The 24,471-nt window shown below is 46.8% G+C and overlaps 1 protein-coding gene across 1 annotated transcript in view; it reads left to right on the forward strand.

Annotated features, from left to right (window-relative positions):
* Positions 1–24,471, forward strand: part of LOC121292274 (neuronal PAS domain-containing protein 3) — a 1,542,391-nt gene that overhangs the window by 756,725 nt on the left and 761,195 nt on the right. The window lies entirely within an intron of this gene.

The following is a 24,471-nucleotide window of genomic DNA, read 5'->3' on the forward strand; positions in this document are numbered from 1 at the left end:
GTAGCACCGAACTTGAATATTGCTGTAAGGGAGACATGTTGCTGAAGCTTTCCATCTTGCACTCATCAGGACAAATGCAAGAATGCCAAATTTTAAATGATTGCAACAATTTATGCTACAGCAGAAGAGCATACTGATTGGTTGGCAAGTTGACTTTGATTGGCCAAGGCATTGCAGTGGAGAAAGCAACAAGGAACTCTAGGCTGCCCAAGCTCCTGATAATTAAAAAAAGGCACAAGGCTTGAATATATTCCATTCTTCCTTTACAGAGAATGGGTTCCTGTGAATGAATGTATGCCACTTCTAGCAAGCGTAAATGAGCCATGTTGTGAGCTTGACTGATTATCTTAAATTGGCTGTTAATGTAGTTATTAGCATTCTCAGCTTTGCGTTCAGCAAGTGCTACCCAAGCGAGGAATCACATCTAACAGTAGACGCTTTGTTTTGAGTTTTGCAAGTGCAGGCTAGTTGAGTACTGTCTGTACTCTGCCCATTATGAATAACCAAAGGAACAAGTTGTTTGATTCGTTCAGTCAATCGCTGGTACATACATCCTAAAAACTTGCCATCACATTGGCACTAAAATTCCTATCTGACATTGCTCAATTGTGTGGTGGGCAGAATGTCTTTTTGGACAGATGGCAACTTCATTTCAGGGAATGTGCCATTCACGTAGCCATTGCATTGTAGCAGTATGAAACAGCTTGCTTAACCTGTTGTTCAATTTTTTGAAATACTTTGCCTTTCCATGGTAATTTGAGATAGAGCGGGCACGTTTTAGGTTCTAAAGTGGTGGCCTTTGCCTAATTGTGAATTTGCAAGATACAAAATGAACAATGATCTGATCAGGATAGCCATTGACTTGCAGGATAGCTTGTGCTTTTTTGAATTACCCGGGAGCTTGGGGAGCCTAATGCTTTCTCCATGGCATCACCTCGGCCAATCAGATTTGACTTGTCAACTATTCAGCGCCCTTTTCTCCTGTAGTATAAATTGTTGAGATCGTTTGAAATTTGGCATCCTTGCATTTGCCCTGGTGAGTGCAAGTTAAGAAACTTCAACGCTATGTCCCTCTTTTCAGTAATATGAGAAGTATCTCTCTGCCACGATGAAGCAATTGTCTTTCTCACCTGCTGAGAAACAATTTAGATCTTCTCCAGCTCCTTCAACTTGAAGCAACTCAAGCTTTTGCTCCATCACATACTGAGAAGGAAATATTCCCTCACTCTATTCCCCCATCCCTTTTAATACAGAGAAGAAACTACAGCCTGTCTATTGCCACCCAACACACTTCACCATCACCCTAACTAAGCTGAAAACTTCGATAATTCACCTCCAACTGGGAACAACACCCCACTCAAAAAATAAGAAGAAAATTGCTTCTGTCATTTATGTGGAAATGGATTCTGACTCAGCAAAGCTCCTTCCAACACCCCACCTCCTCACAGAAAACAAAATCAGCCCTGGCAAATTGCACTCTGCTTTCATGTTGACCCCTCTTTTTCACCACTTTCTCTCCCCTATTCCCTTCTTTACCCTCCCTTTTTTCATGTACCTGTTCCCTTCGTCCACACCTCACCTTCTCCTACTCACTTCCTGACCCCTCTCTCCAACTGAAGACCAATTATTTCACTCTACCTTTGAACCCTCTTTGACCTGAGTGCTCCCTGTCTGCAAAGTCACAGGACATAACTAGAATTCTTTAAGGTTGCCTGAGTTTTCATTTTTATTATCTGCATGGTAAGCATTAAATGCTTGCTTTTTGTTTAAAATGTCATCAAATTTTCCAATTCAACTTTGGGATAACAATCTTTAATGAATGCCATTGTTTCTTAGATGTATACTTATCTTCTGCTCAAAAGTTTGCCATTATTGATCTATGGTACTTTTTGGCAGCTTTTTCCTTGATTTAATTTGGGCAATGTTCCTTTTAGTAGTCCTATAATTTGATGTTTACCCTTATCAACTCCACTTATATTTGACACTTGCTTTGTTTTGCTGTTCTTGCATTGAAATTGACTATATTTTAAGCGGAATTTTCAAGTCCTCCCACCCACCCCCGCAGTGGATGGGGGAGCAATGTGGTGGGAACTGAAAAATCGATTTCTCACTGGCGTAAAATGACTGCGGGAACTTGCACTCCCACCTGACATGGCAGGTCATCATTCCTGCCAGAGCCTGGCATGAAACCGCTTTGCATCTGGTTAATGGGATGCAGATGAAGGCCCGAATGGAATCGTTCCATCCCCCATGATTGTCCACACCACCAGCAGGATATCAGGCTGGTGCAGAACACATCTAGACAAACTTCGCGTGGAGATCTCGGGAATTACTTGAAGAAGGCATAGGGCAGCCTGTGGAAATCGGGATGGAAGCATCCTGCAATCGTGGACCCTGGAACAGGCAGCAGTGGATGGATGGAGCATATACCAGGTGGTTCTTCGAGTTTCAGAGTCTTCCAGGAGGTGCATCTTTTATCTTCAACAGTGGGTCAGTTGAAGTCCAGGCATGGTGGTACATAAGCCATCCAACCTGCCCCACTGTGAAAAACATCGGGAAATCCCTGGCTGCATAATTAATGAGGCCAGCATCACATGATACGGCATGAATTCCCATCGGCTTCCGCAATGGGAAATAGTCCCTACCATGGGACTTAGTCCTGGAATGGAACAGTCACTGCTTCCATTACCTTTAGGTCATCTACTTGTTCTGTTTCAATAATATAATTTTGTATTTATACAGCACCTTTAATATAGTGAAACATCCCAAGGTGTTTCACAGGAGCGTAATCAGACAAAGATTGACACTGAGCCAAAGAAGGAGACATCAGGGCAAGTGACTAAGAGCTTGGTGAAAGAAGTAAGTTTTAAGGAGAGTCTTAAAGGAGGAGAAAGAGGCAGAGAGGTTTAGGGAAGAAATTTTGGGCCAAGGCAGCTGAAGGCATGGCTGCCAATGGTGGGGTGAATGAAGGAAGGACATGAGGTCAGAGGTTGAGGAATGCAGAGATCTCAGACGATTACAGGGCTGGAGGAAGTTACAGTGATGCCATGGAGGGATTTCAATATAAGGATGAAAATTTTAAAATCTAAGCTTTTGGGGACAAACCGCAAATCTAGGTCAACAAACCCACCGATGATGGTGAACAGGATTTAGGACAAGTCAGGATATGGGCAGACAAGTTTATTGAGGGTGAAGGATGGGGAGAGGGGATGCTGGCCAAGAGGCTATTGGAATAGTCAAGTCTGGAAGTAACAAAGATGGATGAGACTTTCAACAGCAGATGGGCAGAGACAGGAGCAAAGGTGGGTGATATTATGGAAGTGTAAGGAGTGGTCTTGATGACAGAGATAATATGGGCTCAGAGCTCGAGTCAGGGTTAAATAAGATGCAAATATTGAGTCTGGTTCAACCTGAGATAGGGATGGCAGGGAGTGGGATAGAATTGGTAGCTGAAGAACAGAGCTCTCTATCACAAAGAACATCTAATTTCAGCTCTGTAATAGTTGCCCATTTCCACCCTTATCCCATATGCCACCAAAGTTGTCATCAATGCCTCTATCCAGATTTGACTGTTCCAATAATGGTGACCTTCTTTAACTATCCATAACCTTAAGATCATCCAAAAATCTGCTTCCTGTATCTGACTCCACTTCCATCACCATCATTGACTCCTTATCTGCCAATGCTTCCAATTTAAAATTTTCTTCCCCTTATTTAAATCCTATCATGGCCTCGCCCCTTTTTATTGCTGTAATCATCTCCAGCCCTTACCGTGCCCTGTCCCACATCAGGATCTGAATTACCTGGAAAAACTCAGCAGGCCCGGCAGCATCGGCGGAGAAGAAAAGAGTCGACGTTTCGAGTCCTCATGACCCTTCGACAGAACTTGAGTTCAAGTCCAGGAAAGAGCTGAAATATAAGCTGGTTTAAGGTGTGTGTGTGGGGGGCGGAGAGATAGAGAGACAGAGAGGTGGGGGGGGGGTGTGGTTGTAGGGACAAACAAGCAGTGATAGAAGCAGATCATCAAAAGATGTCAACGACAATAATACAATAGAACACATAGGTGTTAAAGTTAAAGTTGGTGATATTATCTAAACGAATGTGCTAATTAAGAATGGATGGTAGGGCACTCAAGGTATAGCTCTAGTGGGGTTTTTTTTATAATGGAAATAGGTGGGAAAAGGAAAATCTTTATAATTTATTGGAACAAAAAAAGGAAGGGGGAAACAGAAAGGGGGTGGGGATGGGGGAGGGAGCTCACGACCTAAAGTTGTTGAATTCAATATTCAGTCCGGAAGGCTGTAAAGTCCCTAGTCGGAAGATGAGGTGTTGTTCCTCCAGTTTGCGTTGGGCTTCACTGGAACAATGCAGCAAGCCAAGGACAGACATGTGGGCAAGAGAGCAGGGTGGAGTGTTAAAATGGCAAGTGACAGGGAGGTTTGGGTCATTCTTGCGGACAGACCGCAGGTGTTCTGCAAAGCGGTCGCCCAGTTTACGTTTGGTCTCGCCAATGTAGAGGAGACCACATTGGGAGCAACGAATGCAGTAGACTAAGTTGGGGGAAATGCAAGTGAAATGCTGCTTCACTTGAAAGGAGTGTTTGGGTCCTTGGACGGTGAGGAGAGAGGAAGTGAAGGGGCAGGTGTTGCATCTTTTGCGTGGGCATGGGGTTGTGCCATAGGAGGGGGTTGAGGAGTAGGGGGGTGATGGAGGAGTGGACCAGGGTGTCCCGGAGGGAGCGATCCCTACGGAATGCCGATAAGGGGGGTGAAGGGAAGATGTGTTTGGTGGTAGCATCATGCTGGAGTTGGCGGAAATGGCGGAGGATGATCCTTTGAATGCGGAGGCTGGTGGGGTGATAAGTGAGGACAAGGGGGACCCTATCATGTTTCTGGGAGGGAGGAGAAGGCGTGAGGGCGGATGCACGGGAGATGGGCCGGACACGGTTGAGGGCCCTGTCAACGACCGTGGGTGGAAAACCTCGGTTAAGGAAGAAGGAGGAGATGTCAGAGGAACTGTTTTTGAATGTAGCATCATCGGAACAGATGCGACGGAGGCGAAGGAACTAAGAGAATGGGATGGAGTCCTTACAGGAAGCGGGGTGTGAGGAGCTGTAGTCGAGATAGCTGTGGGAGTCGGTGGGTTTGTAATGGATATTGGTGGACAGTCTATCACCAGAGATTGAGACAGAGAGGTCAAGGAAGGGAAGGGAAGTGTCAGAGATGGACCATGTGAAAATGATGGAGGGGTGGAGATTGGAAGCAAAATTAATAAATTTTTCCAAGTCCTGACAAGAGCATGAAGCGGCACCAAAGTAATCATCGATGTACCGGAGAAAGAGTTGTGGAAGGGGGCCGGAGTAGGACTGCAACAAGGAATGTTCCACATACCCCATAAAGAGACAGGCATAGCTGGGGCCCATGCGGGTACCCATAGCCACACCTTTTATTTGGAGGAAGTGAGAGGAGTTGAAGGAGAAATTGTTCAGCATGAGAACAAGTTCAGCCAGACGGAGGAGAGTAGTGGTGGATGGGGATTGTTCGGGCCTCTGTTCGAGGAAGAAGCTAAGGGCCCTCAGACCATCCTGGTGGGGGATGGAGGTGTAGAGGGATTGGACGTCCATGGTGAAGAGGAAGCGGTAGGGGCCAGGGAACTGGAAATTGATGATGTGACGTAAGGTGTCAGAGGAATCACGGATGTAGGTGGGAAAGGACTGGACAAGGGGAGAGAGAAGGGAGTCAAGATAATGAGAAATGAGTTCTGTGGGGCAGGAGCAAGCTGAGACGATCGGTCTACCGGGGCAGTTCTGTTTGTGGATTTTGGGTAGGAGATAGAAGCGGGCCGTCCGAGGTTGGGCGACTATCAGGTTGGAAGCTGTGGGATGGAGATCCCCAGAGGAGATGAGGTCAGTGACAGTCCTGGAAACAGTGGCTTGATGTTCAGTGGTGGGGTCATGGTCCAGGGAGAGGTAGGAGGAAGTGTCTGCCAGTTGACGCTCAGCCTCTGCGAGGTAGAGGTCAGTGCGCCAGACAACAACAGCACCACCCTTGTCAGCGGGTTTGATGACAATGTCAGGGTTGGACCTGAGAGAACGGAGTGCAGTAAGTTCAGAGAGAGACAGGTTAGAATGGGTGAGAGGAGCAGAGAAATTGAGACGACTAATGAGTTGTTGGAGCTCGACACCAACACCCATCTAGGACCCTCCACCCCTGCCTGTCCCTCCGTCCCCACCCTTTCTTCCAGTCCCAACCTCAGCCGTGTATTCACTATACCCCCTGACCTTCCCCTCTCCGATGCTGAACGTTCAGTGCTCAGCAAAGGACTTAGTTTCATACTTTTACGCCCTCACCTCAATGAATTTCGGGCTCGGCATGATACTGAACTCTTCTTCCGCCGTCTTCGTCTCCGGGCTCACTTCTTTGGGCAGGAGTCCTCTCCCAGTTCAACGGATCCTTTTACCCATCTCCAATATTCTCCCTCAACCTGGACCCCTCCATCTGGATTCTTACCTTCTCTCGATCTTTTCATTGAGAACTGTCGGCGCGACATTAGTCGTCTCAATTTCTCTGCTCCTCTCACCCATTCTAACCTGTCTCTCTCTGAACTTACTGCACTCCATTCTCTCAGGTCCAACCCTGACATTGTCATCAAACCCGCTGACAAGGGTGGTGCTGTTGTTGTCTGGCGCACTGACCTCTACCTCGCGGAGGCTGAGCGTCAACTCGCAGACACTTCCTCCTACCTCTCCCTGGACCATGACCCCACCACTGAACATCAAGCCACTGTTTCCAGGACTGTCACTGACCTCATCTCCTCTGGGGATCTCCCTCCCACAGCTTCCAACCTGATAGTCGCCCAACCTCGGACGGCGCGCTTCTATCTCCTACCCAAAATCCACAAACAGAACTGCCCCGGTAGACCGATCGTCTCAGCTTGCTCCTGCCCCACAGAACTCATTTCTCGTTATCTTGACTCCCTTCTCTCTCCCCTTGTCCAGTCCCTTCCCACCTACATCCGTGATTCCTCTGACACCTTACGTCACATCAACAATTTCCAGTTCCCTGGCCCCTACCGCTTCCTCTTCACCATGGACGTCCAATCCCTCTACACCTCCATCCCCCACCAGGATGGTCTGAGGGCCCTTAGCTTCTTCCTCGAACAGAGGCCCGAACAATCCCCATCCACCACTACTCTCCTCCGTCTGGCTGAACTTGTTCTCATGCTGAACAATTTCTCCTTCAACTCCTCTCACTTCCTCCAAATAAAAGGTGTGGCTATGGGTACCCGCATGGGCCCCAGCTATGCCTGTCTCTTTATGGGGTATGTGGGACATTCCTTGTTGCAGTCCTACTCCGGCCCCCTTCCACAACTCTTTCTCCGGTACATCGATGATTACTTCGGTGCCGCTTCATGCTCTTGTCAGGACTTGGAAAAATTTATTAATTTTGCTTCCAATCTCCACCCCTCCATCATTTTCACGTGGTCCATCTCTGACACTTCCCTTCCCTTCCTTGACCTCTCTGTCTCAATCTCTGATGATATACTGTCCACCAATATCCATTACAAACCCACCGACTCCCACAGCTATCTCGACTACAGCTCCTCACACCCCGCTTCCTGTAAGGACTCCATCCCATTCTCTCAGTTCCTTCGCCTCCGTCGCATCTGTTCCGATGATGCTACATTCAAAAACAGTTCCTCTGACATCTCCTCCTTCTTCCTTAACCGAGGTTTTCCACCCACGGTCGTTGACAGGGCCCTCAACCGTGTCCGGCCCATCTCCCGTGCATCCGCCCTCACGCCTTCTCCTCCCTCCCAGAAACATGATAGGGTCCCCCTTGTCCTCACTTATCACCCCACCAGCCTCCGCATTCAAAGGATCATCCTCCGCCATTTCCGCCAACTCCAGCATGATGCTACCACCAAACACATCTTCCCTTCACCCCCCTTATCGGCATTCCGTAGGGATCGCTCCCTCCGGGACACCCTGGTCCACTCCTCCATCACCCCCTACTCCTCAACCCCCTCCTATGGCACAACCCCATGCCCACGCAAAAGATGCAACACCTGCCCCTTCACTTCCTCTCTCCTCACCGTCCAAGGACCCAAACACTCCTTTCAAGTGAAGCAGCATTTCACTTGCATTTCCCCCAACTTAGTCTACTGCATTCGTTGCTCCCAATGTGGTCTCCTCTACATTGGCGAGACCAAACGTAAACTGGGCGACCGCTTTGCAGAACACCTGCGGTCTGTCCGCAAGAATGACCCAAACCTCCCTGTCACTTGCCATTTTAACACTCCACCCTGCTCTCTTGCCCACATGTCTGTCCTTGGCTTGCTGCATTGTTCCAGTGAAGCCCAACGCAAACTGGAGGAACAACACCTCATCTTCCGACTAGGGACTTTACAGCCTTCCGGACTGAATATTGAATTCAACACCTTTAGGTCGTGAGCTCCCTCCCCCATCCCCACCCCCTTTCTGTTTCCCCCTTCCTTTTTTTTTTCAATAAATTATAAAGATTTTCCTTTTCCCACCTATTTCCATTATAAAAAAAACCCCACTAGAGCTATACCTTGAGTGCCCTACCATCCATTCTTAATTAGCACATTCGTTTAGATAATATCACCAACTTTAACTTTAACACCTATGTGTTCTATTGTACTATTGTCGTTGACATCTTTTGATGATCTGCTTCTATCACTGCTTGTTTGTCCCTACAACCACACACCCCCCCTCCACCTCTCTGTCTCTCTATCTCTCCGCCCCCCACACACACACCTTAAACCAGCTTATATTTCAGCTCTTTCCTGGACTCAAACTCAAGTTCTGTCGAAGGGTCATGAGGACTCGAAACGTCAACTCTTTTCTTCTCCGCCGATGCTGCCGGGCCTGCTGAGTTTTTCCAGGTAATTCTGTTTTTGTTTTGGATTTCCAGCATCCGCAGTTTTTTTGTTTTTATTTTTGTTTTTACCACATCAGGATCTCTTTGTTTCTCTAACTCTTGCCCTTTGTACATTGTTTCTGCCTTTGCTCAGCTATTGACAGCTGTGTCTTCTGATATCTAGGCCACACACTCTGCAATTCCCTTCCTAACCACCTCTGTCTCTTACATTTCTGTCCTCCTTTAAGATCCCCCTTAAAATTATTTTTTGGCCAAGCTTTTGGCCACTCCTCTGAATATCACCTTCTTTGTCTCAGTGTCTATTCTAGTTGCATTATACCTCTGTTACACCTTTGTGAAGAAACCTGGAGCATTATTCTTTATTAAAGACAGTACTGTAAATTGTCATTGTTGATGTGTCACTCAGATGCTTATGGACAGTGTAATATAAAGGGTTAACAGACTGGATGTGCTGATCTATGTGGCAACTAATAATATGGGACTAACATCAGTCTACCATGTGCTAGGTACTGAAGGGACCAGACAGCTAGCCGTGAGGGGAGATGTGCCTTCCTTGTAACTCACAATGTACACACTGTATATAGTGTAAATAAAATAGTCTTTATGTTTATATCCTGAAACACCATAGCTCTTCCTTGCTAGAATCCTGGCCTAGCACATTCTACAACATGGTAGCAGCAGTGCCTTGTTGGTGCCAAACAACAAACACCCAAGGTCCAAGCTGGCTGTGATCCCAGTTTGGCAACATGCCTTGTAAAGCACCTCAGGCACACACTCACCATAGATGGGTAGCAATAACGGCACTGCAAGTACAGTCCCTGCCGCTACCCCAACCGTTTTCAAGCTTTGAAGACCTACACAGAGATTTCTGCTGGAAGAGGTGCTGCAAAAAAATTTCTATGACCAATCCAGGTCAGTTCCTTCCCTCATTTTGTGAGCCGGACACAAATTAGATCTTCAATACCCATGTTTCCCGGAGTCATGTTCCACTTCAGCCCAAACTCAGTAACTCCACCCACGCTGAAGCCCACCAAAACGGTACAAAAGACAGGAAACAGGTTCGCTGCCATTTTGAAATATCTTCACTGTGGCGCAAGACGACAGCACAAACAGCAGGATTGTCCGATGGCAACACTAAGTGTTTCAGATGCAGCAGGCTGGGACATTTCCAGTGTTTCTGCTCGGTTAGAGTCTCTAACAAACAGGCCAAATGACGACACTACCACCAGAAATTAGTGCCTATCTCACATTTCCTAGGCAAAGTTCACCAGCATCCCCAGGACTTCTGGTCCATAAATTTAGAGGTTAGATGGTTCCCAACATGCTTCAAACTTGATACAGGTGCAGGGGTATCTATACCAGCTGATCACCTCACATAACTCCACATGATTCCTCTTCAGCCTTCCACTATGAAAGTCCAGGGGCGGGACAAGCAAACTTACACATTAAGGATAAGATTACCACCACATTATGCCACAAGGGGCGACAGATCATGGAAACTCTTTACGTCATTCGCAACTAAAGCATTTCTTTACTTAGCAGGAACACGTGTGTACAGTTGGCCATCATACAGAAGGTCGATGAGATTCTTCCATTGGACACCAGGGTCACCTTCTATCAGAAATTCCCACAACCATTTGAAGAGCAAATATCATATTTCTCTGCTCCCAGATGCCATGCCGGTGAGTTTGTTCACCCCTAGGAAGGTGCCACACCCCTTATTGCTGAATGTTAAGGAGGAACTTGACTGCATGGACAGGAACATTGTTTCCCTGATCACACAACCAACCCGCTAGTGTTCCAGTCTGGCCATCATTCATTCCCAGCCTAATAGTCACTTTCGGCTTCTTGCGGATCTTATGCAGCTTAATAAGGGCAGACAGAGGGAAGTCCACCTGATGGTGTCGGTAGATGACAGTGGCCAAGCTTGGCATTTCCGTCAATTTTTATTAAACTCAATGCGAACAGCTGGTTTTGGCAAATATCCTTTGACAAGGAATCTCGCCTCCCGACAACCTTTATCAGGCCCTTTGCTCAATTTTACTTTAACCTCCTCCCTTTTGGCACTTCATCTACCCCTGAGCTATTCCAACGTACCATGTCAACAATACTTGAGGGCAAGCATGGCCCTATGGACAGCATCCTCATACATGGCTCAACAAGAGCCCGAATATGGCCAAAGGGTAAGAGAGGTCCTCAAGCCTCCGCAGCAGCAGGCCTCAAGCTGAATGACAAGTGTGAGTTCACCAGGACCAACATAAAATTCTGAAGACACATCATCCACTCACATGGTATTTCGGTCGATCCACAGAAAATAAAGGCAATTAATGAGTTTCCCTAACCAACACTAATCACCGATATTCAATGTTTCCTTGGAATCTTAAACCAGGTGGGAAAGTTTTTCCCTAACTTGGCCATATTCATGAATCCTTAAAAGACCTCCTGTGGAAGGGCCAACAATGGTTCCGGGGCATGGAACAAAATCAAGACCTATCAGTCCAATAAAGATTGTCTAGTCTCCTCGGATGCCCTGGTGCACTATGACCCCACGTTGCCTATGGTCATTCTTGCAGATGCTTCCTCCACTGGCTTCAGCACTGTTCTTATCCAGCTGCAAAAGACCAGTGGTAGAAAACTGTTCTATTTTCTTTTGAGAGCCCTCACGGAAACTGAACAAATGTATGTCTCTATCGAGAAAGAGGCTCTGGCAGTTTCATGGGCTGTCAATCACTTTTCTGATTACCTGTTGGGGCTGCACTTCCAAGTGGACCATAAGCCCATCATAACACTTCTCAGTTTCACCGAGATTGTTAAAATGCTCATCTGTATTCAATGATTTCACCTCCAGTTGACGTGGTACCAATATACAGCTGTCTATATCCCAGGCAAATCACAAACCACAGCTTTCTCACCAGAGCCACGTTGACCGTGCTGTCGCCCTCGATTCTACATTAGTGTCAGAAGTAGAAGTATTTTTCTCCACTACTGCCCATATCTGCCACGAGGCTCCAGGGTGTTCGAAGCACCCAAAAAGAGGACACTGAATGCATTCAAATTATGGAGTTCTGTCTCCAAGGGTGATCCAAAAACAACCCTACCGACTGTCTTATCCGGAAATACAATGAGCAGCGAGGTCATTTGACCACCTCTTAGTTTACTACCATCATTTGGCCATTCCACTCCCATGCAACAAGATATTCTTCACAGGCTCCACGGAGGTCACCTAGGAGCGAGAGCCCTGCAATCAGTGTGGTGGCAGGGCATCACACAAGTGGTTCAGGATTTTGTCCTGTCCTACCATACCTGCCGCATTAACACCAACAGAACCACTGGTACAGTCTGTCTTTCCTCACTACCCGTGGCAGAAGTTAGGGCTTGACCTCTTTGTCTCCACGGCAAGATATACCTCGTAGTTATTGATTATTATTCTCAACAGTTAAAGATAATCAAGTTTCATAGAACCACAGAGTCCATCATCAAGGTGCTACAAACTGTCGTTTCCACTCACCGGTTCCCGGACTAAATTATTTCAGATAATGGGCTCAATTTGTAAACACCATTTTTGGCAGTTCACCATTGATAATGGGATCTCCCATGTCACCAGCTCTGCTCTTTATCCACAAGCTCATGGGGAAGCTGAATGAGCAGTCCAGACCAGTAAGGATCTGATGTCCAAGAATTCAGATTGGCATGTAGCTCTCATGCAATATTGGGCTAACCTCTAGCCGATGGATTCTCTCCAGCTGAACTCCATATTGACTGTCATTTAACAATGCAGGGTCCCCTATTGCCTGCAAACTTTCAGCTTCATATCACTCCAGCTAACCAGAGCACACTGAGAATGAAGGAGTTGAACCTCTGAGAAAAGCAACATCAGTGGTACAATACCAGAAACAAGCAAAAGCTTTGCCACCACTGAGACTGGGCCAGCAAATGTGGATCTAGGACTGAAAAGCCAAAGGGCTCATTCTCGCTAGCGCGGAACATCCACATTCATATTTGGTCCAGATGCCATCTGGTACTATTGAAAGAAACAGATGAGCCCTCATCGCACTCACACCCACCAGACCTCAGGGTTGCGACTACCATGAGATGTGGATCGAAGACACCCAAAACACTCCAGATGCTCCAAGGGTTGTTAACCCACCCCAGGACCCACTCTCTGACCTCCAACCCAGTGGACCATTCTGCTTGGGCAAAATGGTGAAAGCTCCCCAGAGACTCAATCTGTAGCTGAAGGACTCTGGGGGGTGGGGGGGTGGGTGGTAGAAGTAGACAGTAATGTATTAGTTCAAAAACAAAGGTCATGTAAATAGTTAAAGATATAATTTTACATTGTTGTTAAAAAGAAGTTAATCTACCTGGGTGGACATGTAAAATAATGGACTAATAGGATGGATATGCTAATTTGTGCGGCACACGATGATGTGGCATTAACGTCAGTCAGTCATGTGCTAGGTACTGGAGGGAGCAGACAGCTAGCCCTGAAGGGAGATGTTCCTTCCCTGTAACTCACCATGTACTTACTGTAAATAGTGTAAATAAACTAGTTTTACGTTGATAGCCTGATATGCTGAGAGAATCTTGGCCTAGCACATCCTACAACAGGTAGAAAATTACTTGAAAGCTTATCTGTGCAAATTAACTTGCTGTATTTCCAATCTTAGTACAATTATAAGTTCCAAGTTTGTTCAGTATAGGATTTGCTACTGATAATATATAAGATCTTTTTCACAAGAGATGGTCCAAGCATCCTCCAAGAAAATCAGGAACCCAGATGTGCTGCCCAAAAGACATCAGCACACTGTAGAAGTTTTGAGAGCATACTGGTAAAGAGACAAAACTATGGATTTTATCAAACAGGAACACACATATATTGACCTAGAATTTCCTTGGATTATTCAGCCAACTTTAAGGTAGATTCTGGAAAGCAGAAGAGGAAAATGAGATGAGGTGATGTTGAGCTGAATTCCTGGGCAGAATTTTCTGCTTGATGTGGGGGGAGGCCCTGCACATGACGCGCGGTGACGTCGGGCAAGCGTCCTGACATCATCGCGCGCATCGTGATATTTCGATGGGCAGGCGTGCGATGAAGTTCGACGCGTACCTGCCATTAATTAACGTCAATTTTCAGGCATCTGTGTGATCTTTGGGTTGGTGCACAGGCGCAACGGGCAGGCGGGTAAGAAACTTTTCAATGAACCTCATCCACAGGCAAGATAAGAGGGCTCAGTGGGATCGTCAATCTGCTTTGTGGAGTATTAATTGGAGAAAGTTTTTAAACTTGCCTGTATGATCTGCAGCAGATCAGAACGAATTCCAGCAGCTTTCTGTGTACTTTGCACCTTCAGCTAAGCAGTCTGCAGATAGTAATCTCTATCGAGCCTGCAGCTTTCCTGAGGCCTCCCTTTAGCCTGGGTATGGGTTCTGACATCTCCACTGGAGGCAGCTCCTCTGAGTAGGAAGGGAGGGCTAGAATGAGGAGGAGGCCAGGAGTGGACAATCAGCCTCCAGGGGAGCCACCTTTGGAGGCCAGGCGCAGGTAAAAGGGGTGCAGGGCCAAGAGGTAGTCCAAGGTGGAAGGGGCCGCAGAAGACGCCACTATCCTGCTGCCAAGGTATACAGGCGATGAAGCAGCTACCTCAGTATGACTGAGGTGCAATGCCGAAGGAGGCTTCGACTGTCAAGAGAGACAGGCAACTGCATATGTCCCATCATTGGCCCTGAGATCTCACCTAACTGTGTGGGCGGACACCCCATGCCAGTGGCTCTGAAGGTCACAGTGGCCTTCAACCTCTATGCCTCTGGCTGCTTCCAGATCTCGGTGGGTGATCTTTGCAGTGTCTCCCAATCAGCTGTCCGCACTTGTGTCAAGCAGGGCACAGGCGCTCTGTTCAGACGGGCATTGACCTTCATCCACTTCCGCTGGGACCAGGCAAGCCAGACACAGCGAGCCAGAGGCTTCGCAGCGATTGCTGGGTTCCGCCGTGTCCAGGGTACAATAGACTGCACACATGTGGCCAGCAAGACACCAATAGGTGAGCCCGGTGCCTTCATCAACAGGAAGGGATTCCACTCCATGAACGTGCAGATAGAGTGTGATCACAGGATGCAAATTCTACAAGTTTGTGAAAGGTATCCAGGCAGCTCCCAAGATGCCTACATGCTCAGACACTCCCAGGTGCTGGGGCTCCTCAGTGCTCCGGCTCGGCTTGATGGCCGGCTGCTGGGTGACAAGGGCTACCCCCTCAGAAGGTGGCTCATGATGCCTCTTCACCATCCAAGAACAGAAGCTGAGCCGCGGTACAATAGGAGCCACGCCTCCACAAGGGCTGTGGTGGAGAGAGCCATTGGTCTTCTCAAGATACGCTTCCGATGCCTGGACCGCTCAGGGGGCGCACTCCAGTAGACCGCAGATTGCGTGTTGGTGCTAGTGGTTGCATGCTGCACTCTCCACAATCTTGCGCTGGAAAGCTGTGGATGATGAAGATGTTGACGTGGTGGATGCGGCTGCACACGATGAGTCCAGAACTGATTCTGAGAATGAACAAGCTCAGGGAAATGCTGAGGGGGTAGACCACACCAAGGAGGCAGGGACACCTGGGAGGCTTTAATCCAATGAACCTGCAGCTAGCTCAACACAAATGGATCAGCAGGACCAGCTTTGCCTGACGCTTCCATACTTGGCACTTAAGTGCTAAATCTGCCAGGTCATCAAAAGGAACTAAGAGCTTTGGACATAAACTTGAATGTCCAAACAAACACTCGTGACATTTATATTAAACATACACATGCAGGACAAAGGAGCCACCCTCAGCCATGGTAACACATCTGATTTTTATTTTAAACATCAAATGTTCTCACAAATCCAAAACAAAACATTAAGCAAGCAGAAAAAAATTATAAGGACTTAATTTCTGGCCAACACAAAAGCACCAGTGAGAGACCCGTGGTGTGCCTAAGGTGCCTTATGCTTTTGTTTCCAGGCGATGGTGCTGCCCCATCGTTCAGAGTGGCATCTGAGACAGGCTGCTGACTCTGCTGTCCTGTTGGCCTCGATGACCTTGGTGGGCATCCTCTGGCCCATGGAGCCTGTGCTGGCCCTGCCTGGAAGTGAGCTGCCAGTTGCAAGCATATCCCCAGTCGTTACAGCCTCACCTGATGAAGCGGTCACTGGAAAAGGGGCGGAGCAGCTGGTGCCCTCATCCGGAGCGCCGTGAGTGGAGCGTGCAGACACAACAGGCAGCTGCTGCGCCGACATGAGGTCGCCTTGGGCTTCCCTGCTCACCGTCAATGGATGGGCAACGAGCTGGGAAGCTTGAAGCCCACACCATCTCCCACATTGGCACTGACCAGCTGTGGTCACTGATGCTGTTAGGGTGTGCAGGTCCGTGTGTAACCCCAGGAGGACCTGATTGTTCTCCTGGAAGCGCCTCTCCGTGAGAGTCGCCACTCTCTCCATGGAGGAAGCATGACACTCTGCCATGAGGCTCATTGCATCAATGATGCTCCACGTGGATTCCTCCACCACGGACACCAAGCGAAGCGCAGCCTCATGCAACACTCCCAGATGCTCCCACACACCCGGCTGCATTTCCTGCAGCTGCTGCGTCGCGTACAACTCCAGAGGCACATCATCAGGCACTGGTTGAGCATGTGCCTGGTCCTCTGCAGTCGTCCGACTCCTGGCACCATCGGCACTCTCTGTCTCTGCCAGCTCCTCCAACGATTGTGAGGTGCCCTCTCCACTGTGCCCTAGGACACTAGCTGATGTTGCAATGCCCGCCGATGTGCTAGTATCTGCGCTGGTGCCTGCCTCACGGAAATGGTGTGATGCAGGTGACAGCTGAGGGCCTTCAGGTGTGAGAGGGGACATTTGCAGTTCCTCCTGGCGGCCATGCTCTGATGATGCTGAAATGAACAACAAGGACAGTGGATCAGTTAATGTGCACACAGTGACACACTTCATCCCTTTCCCCCTGGCTCATTATACGCTCAACCTTCCAGAACCAATGGACATTAACATTGGTGGGGTGGCTAATAGTGAGGAGGATAGCCTTATGTTACAGGCGGATATAGACAGGCTGATCGAATGGGCTGATGAATGCCGAATGGAATGTTATGTGAATAAGTGTGAGGTGATGCACTTGGGCAGGACAAACAAGGCACGGGAATACACGATGAATGGTAGGACCGTGGAATATAAAGAGGATCAGAGGGACCTTGATGTGCATGTTGACAGGCCCCTTAACATTATGAGGCTTAACATTATGAGGCTAGGCTAGGGACAGGTACACAAAGTGTTTAAGAAGGCAAATGCCATACTTGCCTTTATTAGCCGAGGCACAGAATATAGGAGCACTGAGGTAATGTTCCAAGTGGAGAAAATGCCGCCTAGGCCACAGTTATAGTTCTGCGTGCAGTTCTGAAATGCACTTCATGGAAGGGATGTGATTGGAGTGGAGAGAGTTCAGAGGTCGTTAACCAGGATGCTGGCTGGGCTGGAGAGCTTGACTTATGAGGAGAGATAGCATAGATTGGGGTTATTTCCCCTGGAGCAGAGGAGATTGAGGGGTGACATGACTGAGGTGTATAAATTAATGAGAGGCATAGATAGGGTCGACAGAAAGGAACTTTTCTCCTTGGTGGAGGGATCAGTAACCAGATAGCATAGATCTAAGGTAAGAGGCAGGAGGTTGACAGGGGATGTGATGAGCAACTTTTGCACACAGAGGATGGTGGGAATCTGGAACTCACTGCCTGAAAGGGTGGTGGATGCAGAAACCCTCCTAACATGGAATAGGTATTTGGATGTGCAGTTGTGATGGCATGGCATACAAATGCCAATGGCATAGTGCTGGGAAATGGGATTAGTAGACTTAGGAACTTGTTTGACATGCGCATCCTTGAAGGGCCGAAGGACCTTTTTCTATGATCCACACCTCTGACTCTATCACTCTGTGACCGAACAATGTTGCAACAATAACAATTTTAACAATCATCAGTGCTATGGATGTTGGGAGGACATTGTGGATCTCACTGTTGGCCTCAAATACCTGGCCGTTCTACCCCAGCCTCATCGACACTACTTGACCTGGGTGCATGGCGCCTCTCGAGCTCCAGGGCCTGGAGCTCCTGTTTGAAGCGGCTTAACATTATGAGGCATTATGAGCATTCTTCTCCTAAGAAACAGAGAACACCATTCATTGTGGCAATCTGCTCATGTACTCTGCACGCACACGCTGCACCCCAACCACAGGGGGCCATATCAGGCCTCCAGTGCCTCCTGTCCACTTTACTGCTGATCACTCACACAAAGATAGTACGCCTGCTCCCAACCCCTCTCAACGGCCATCTTGGGCACATTCTGCGTCCATCACTTTAGGAAACACGCTGTCTTTGCTCCCACAGCAAGAAGGCACAACTACGTGCAGCGTCGAGGGCAGTAGATGGTTCTTGGCCACGACACCTTGAGGCTCCCCTTCCACAATCTCATCACCGTGAATAGGTCATGTGTTAGAGTTCTGAGTATGCGCCTAGCTGCATCTCCTGCAGGTTGCCCCCAGACTAGTCATGTGCGACTAAGAGCAACACACGGTGCGGGGGAGAACTCATCTCCTCATGAACTACTCAGGCTGATGTAAGCATGGGCACTATCTGCTTGCCCACCCAGTGTAGGAAAAATGCCCAACATGATTAAGTGCAGTTATGACAGTAAGACTTTGGGGCGGGTGGGGGGGTGGGGGGTCTCAAAGGTTAAGGCTACCTGCCCAATAAATGCCCAATGCCAACATGGTACTCACCCTTCCAGAGCGCAACAAATCATTGAAGCGCTTATGGCACTGGATCTAGGTGCGCTGCACCACGTCACGGGAGCTCACCACCTCCGCCACCTCCTCCCAGGCATGCTTCATCATGTGGTGGGGGCCTCCTCCTCTCATCCTGGGGGACCAACACCTCCTGTCGTGCTGCCACCTCCTCGAGGAGGGCAGCAAGGCGTTCATCAAAAAAGCGAGAGGTGCATTGGCCCCCCTGCTGGCCTACCCTGCAGCCTGCCCTGCTCCAGTGGCAGACCCTGCAGCCTGGCTAGCTCCTCTGCCCTTCCCTCAAGCATGCCCTGCTCAGCCTACCCCCTGCAGTGTAACCTGGAAGTGGCCATTGTGAACAGCTTGCAGGAGGTACCAGGCCTTCCTTTAAACAGACTGTCAGGTCACCATTGGACCCGGCGGTCTGTGCACGCCCACTGCCGCCCGCACACTCCCACTATCCACGGGAGTCGGCAAATATGGTAGGCAGGCCTTAATTGGCCAACCTGCGTAAAATGGTAGCATGCACCCAGTTGCGGGCACCGATCGGGTCTGTGTCCACCCATGCCTGTTCCAGCTCCACCTGCCTGACAGGTAGAAAATTCTGCCCCCTGTCTCTAGAAATTCTTGGAAATAATTTCCTCCCAGGGCAAAGTCAACTGCCAACAGCTGCTGATAAAGCTCTGCCTATCATGTGCAAATATTATTTAAATGAACCTGCAGTCACTAACATTGAATTTCCATTCCTTACTACTTGTGATCCACTCATAAAATTCATGTTGATATAAAAGATATTCTGTAGTACTAGAGTGATAGGCAACAGGCCGAAAAGTCAGGGGAATGAAACCAAGAGCAGAACTCTTAGGTCAGCATGTGGGCATGTGTCTGACCTGATCAGACATGAAATCGCGTGAGATGATGTTGGGCGAGCGTCCCGATGTCATCCCATGCTCGCGCGATATTTCGGTTGGCAGGCGCCGCACATATTGGAAGCGTGCTTGCCGACAATTAAGAAGACAATTAAAGTTGTTAAATTTCCAGTTGTCCCCAATTTTTCATGGTCTGTGCAATGGTTGGTCGATAGTTGAATCTGCCAGGCAGATTTTGCATTTTTGATGAAACCTCATCCAAGAGCGGGATGAGGTTTCTGTTATTAAAAAAAAAATGAAAATCTATGGACAGAATTCTTAACATGTATATGTTCAGTTAACAGATTGTGATGCTTAGACATTTTTTTTGTGATTCTAAAATCTTTATTTAATTGCTTTGAAGTCTTCAGCTTTCTGACGCAGCTCTCTGCCTTCAGGAAGCTTTCATTTAGCGCTCACCTGCACTTATGCCAGCGCCCGCCCTCCTCCTGTCCCATCCCGGAAGCACTGAGCATTTCAGCACTTGCTTCATGGTGGCTGGCTGTTAATTGGCCAGCCACCGTGAAATCGAGGTTGGGGGCTGATAATGGGTGATGGCCCATTCCCCGGCTGCTCCCTGGCCTGCCAATTGTGCCCGCACACTGACCTAAAAAATCCTACACTAAATGAACAATCCGTTCAGAGAGCTAGTGCTGATATAACAGATCAAATAGCCTCATTGTTCCATCTCTTGTTCCTACACCCGTAGCAATTTTCTACCTGAACTTATTGGGCAGAATTTTCCCGTCAGTGATTTGGGGGCGGGGCCCACTTGCCAATAGGAAAATGATGCGGGATGACATTGGGAGGAACCCCTGACGTCATCCCAGTCCATTAAAATTTTTAGGAAGGCGGGCGGGCAGCGAAATCAGCTGTTCGCCCGCCAACCTGTCAATGGCCAATTGAGGCCATTGACAGGATCATTAAGCTCATTGAAAGACCTGCCTGTTCAAACTTAATGCTGGCGGGCAGGCCAGGAGACCCAGCGGGCATCTGAAAAAAGATAAAACTTCATCCACTGGCGGGATGAGGTTTCATCTCAGTTTTTAAAAAGTTTATTAAAGTTTCACTCATATTTATTAACATGTCCTATCTCGTGTGACAGTGTCACATGAGGGGGACATGTTAATGATGTTTTTCTTTCTCTATTTTTAAAGTTTTTAAAACATTCAGCGCTCTCCCTGAGACAGCACTTAGTCTCAGGGAGCAGTGCACTCTTTTGCACGCATGCGCAAAAGACCGCACTTTGACAGATGTGGAATCCCACCACCCCTTGCACAGGAAGCGCATAGTGCTTCCTGTCGGGCAGGCCGCTGGATGGGCCTTAATTGGCCCGCCCATGTAAGATGGCGGCCGGCTCCGTTTCGACGGTGGAGTTTGGCTGCCTGCCTGCCGCCGAGCCGGTGGGGCTCGCCCACCCATCAAGGTCAAAATTCTGGCCATTGAATAAAGGAAAGTAGGGTGGGGAGAATCATATAACCTTATGGAGTCCACCAACTGTTTCATCCATTTAAGTTAGTGCATGAGAAATCAGACAGGCTACTTTTTTGGCAGGCACTCCTCATCATCTGGTTTTCCTGTGTTTGCTGTACCCAGATGATGCAATTGCCCCAGGAATATGCAAATTAATCCCAATGATTCTATGGTTGCTACTCACCAATATATGTATATTTTTTATATATATATTTTGCAAACATGATAGAAAACTGATAAATATGGCAAGGCTATAGTAAAACTATACCATAGAGATTCATACAAGACAGATAAATGCTCTTTTCTCTGTGACTGTGCTCTGACTAGTTATATAAAAATCCAACAATGTGATATTTACTGGATCATGGATTTTTATTCCTGAATTGTTTCCCACATCAAAATATATTATGGTTCTCTTTGAAATTATTTAACAGTGATGTAAAAGGATCTGTACAAGCCTGGTGTTCATTTTACTAAGGCTTCTTTAGGCCAATTTTTAATTTTATTTTAAAAATTTGTGGAGGCAATTTCATTTCAGACATTCTCTTATTTGTAGTTCTGTTTATGAACTGTCCACTGATCTGAATGTGAGATTCCAAGATGAGACTAGACACTTACACAACAAAAATGAATATAAAAAAGAAAATGGGAGGGTAAATTTATGCTGCTATATCAGTCCAACATTGACAAAGGGCTGAAAGGAAGGGAAAATGAGTAGCATTATATGGGTAAAGACTAGTGCTAAGCTCAAGTGGATCTAATAGTCCTAAGAGTAAAATACATTAAGAAATGAAAAAGAAATCAAAATCTAACTTCTAAACAATGGTAATTCTAATTCTGATTCAACCAATTACTTCAATTATATTATTACATATATTGTAATTTTGCTTAAATCGAAAACTGAAAAAAGAGACATGTCTAAGCTTTTTGTCTTGCACTCTTCAGGACACTTTGCAAGAATTACATTGATAATTTATGATTGTCCGTTGGGCTTGCAGTATGGCCCATTTGCGTGTACTGGAAACAACATATATAATACACATTGCCCTGTTTTTTGCAGACAGAAAGAACATATACACACATTGTGTTTGTTTCAGCTAAACAAAATACGTGACAGCCATTCGCTGACTTAATCTTCTGGGCAATGCCTTGACCAAATAGGGTCAAGCTGCCTGGTTTAAATTCAAACAATGCTTACCGGTTAACTGTCAGTCATCATCACTGGTGCGTTCTCCATGGCAACGCCTCTACCAATCAGAGTCCACCTGCCAACCAATCAGCACTCTCTTCACATACAGTATAAATTGTTGTTTTCCCCTTATATTGATATTCTTATGAAGTGTCCTGTTGAGTGCCAGACAAAAAGCTTAGACATGTCGCTTTTTTCAGCATCACTGAAAGTCAATAGTGAATTCAAGCTCTGTACTACCAAATGACTATTATCCATTGGATTCAATGGGGTTATAATGCATAATTATAAAATCATCATACAACAATAAAATAACAACTTTGTTATTGTTGAAAGATGTATTTCCCTCTGTTACACTTTCCTGCATAAATTTGATAAGTACTGCAGTTAAGCATATTAATATTCACTTTTTCTTGTCTCCAGCAATAGTTTCAGAAACTGCTTGTTGTTTTACCTCATTATTACTCTTAGCAATTATTAAGCCTTAAATGTTTTTGACATTTCTTTTTTTAAAAAATTATTTATGGAGCCATTAAGCTTAACCCTGTCTATCCAAAAAAATTAATGATGCTTAAAAAGTGGAGACAATGTTTTCATGGTTCTGGAAAGCTTTTAGTGTCAAAATAAATATGGTGAATTTAGTAGTATTTTCTGATAGCTTGAATTTTTAATATTTATATTAAAGATACATTTAGAGAGAAATGCAGTTCATGGATATCCATTTGGTGCCTGATAAATGGGCAACCTGCAGTTAAGGATGAGGCGGACACTTTAGTGGCCCCCCTTTATGTCCAAGGCTTACCTGGTTCACTAGTCAGATGGACATGTAAACAGCACGTGGTCTTGCCGCCTGAAATATGATGCTTAAGTATGCAAATTTAGCACCTACACCATCATTAGGGCCTCTGTTGCAAAATTCAAGTGCAAATAGGCCAAGTTCTTACTGCTGCTATCGTGTCTGGAACTGCTAGAACACGTGGTTGAGAGAAATGGGGCTTGGGTCCGAATGGGATTGGAAGCTGAAGTACAAAGCTGAAGTGGAAAAAGTGGACAATTGAACTGAAGCTATGTCACTTTCCCTTATGTGCTGAACAGTTCAGCTGGTTTTGGTTGATCAAGAGCATCTACACATTTCAACCTCTCACTTTTGGTCTGTTCTGATCACCCCATTGTGCTGGCAATTCAGATAGTGGAGTTGAGCCTGGTATAGTAATGAAAATAGAGCATGGGGTCAAGGACAGCAACAGATGTGGGGTTTGGAGTCATAGCTCAAGCAGAAATGCTCCTAGAACAACTGAGAAGAATTCGAATAGACCCCAGGATGAGGGAAGTGATCCAACGATGATGAAGTTGAGATGACCTGGGAGGGGTAGAGACTCCTTGGAGTAGTTGGCAATGACATAGGAAGCAGCAGTGCTGGAAAAATGTAAGGAATACAGCCTCCACCCTCTCATGTGTCACTGCTCTGATTTTAACAAAGATACTCTGAACATCTAACACCAAGTTGGAAACCAACAAAATGGTGGAGAAGTTAATTGCTTGTGGGAAAAATTGTATGATGCAACGGATTCCAAATTGAGCTCAGCCAAATACTGAGGATAAAAATTATTTTCTCTTTGTTCGCTGTGGCTGGATTGGTAGCATACTTACCTCTGAATCAGATGGTTGGGAGTTCAAGTTCCACTCAAGGGACTTGAGTACAAAAATCCAAGTTGACATTCTGGTGTAGTACTGAACGGGGTGCTGTACTGTCAAAGATGTCTTTTAGATGAGACGTTAAATTGAGGCCCTGTCTGCTTTCTAAGATGGACCTAAAATCTCATGGTATCATTTCGAAGAAGAGCAGGAGAATTATCCTTGATTTTCAATCAACATCATGAGAATAGATTTATCTGGTCATTATTACATTTGTGTTCATGGAAGCTTGATGTTCACAAATTATTTGCTACATTTCAAATATTACAATAACGACAATAGGATGTAACTTCCGAGCTCCCCAGTGTCGGATTGGGGACTACCCAAAGATGTACTGGGGAACCCCTTTCAGGACTTCACAGGTAAGGTTTGCACGGCAATTGCCCAAAAGTGCAAACTTCCACTGGGCTAATACCCTGTGCTGAGAACCATTCAAAAATGTGATTTAAATTGTAAACTTTGCATGGTTCCAACTGGGCTACACCAAGTTACCCAGA

Source organism: Carcharodon carcharias, chromosome 20 (genome assembly GCF_017639515.1).
Source record: "Carcharodon carcharias isolate sCarCar2 chromosome 20, sCarCar2.pri, whole genome shotgun sequence".
NCBI classification, from domain to species: Eukaryota; Metazoa; Chordata; class Chondrichthyes; order Lamniformes; family Lamnidae; genus Carcharodon; species Carcharodon carcharias.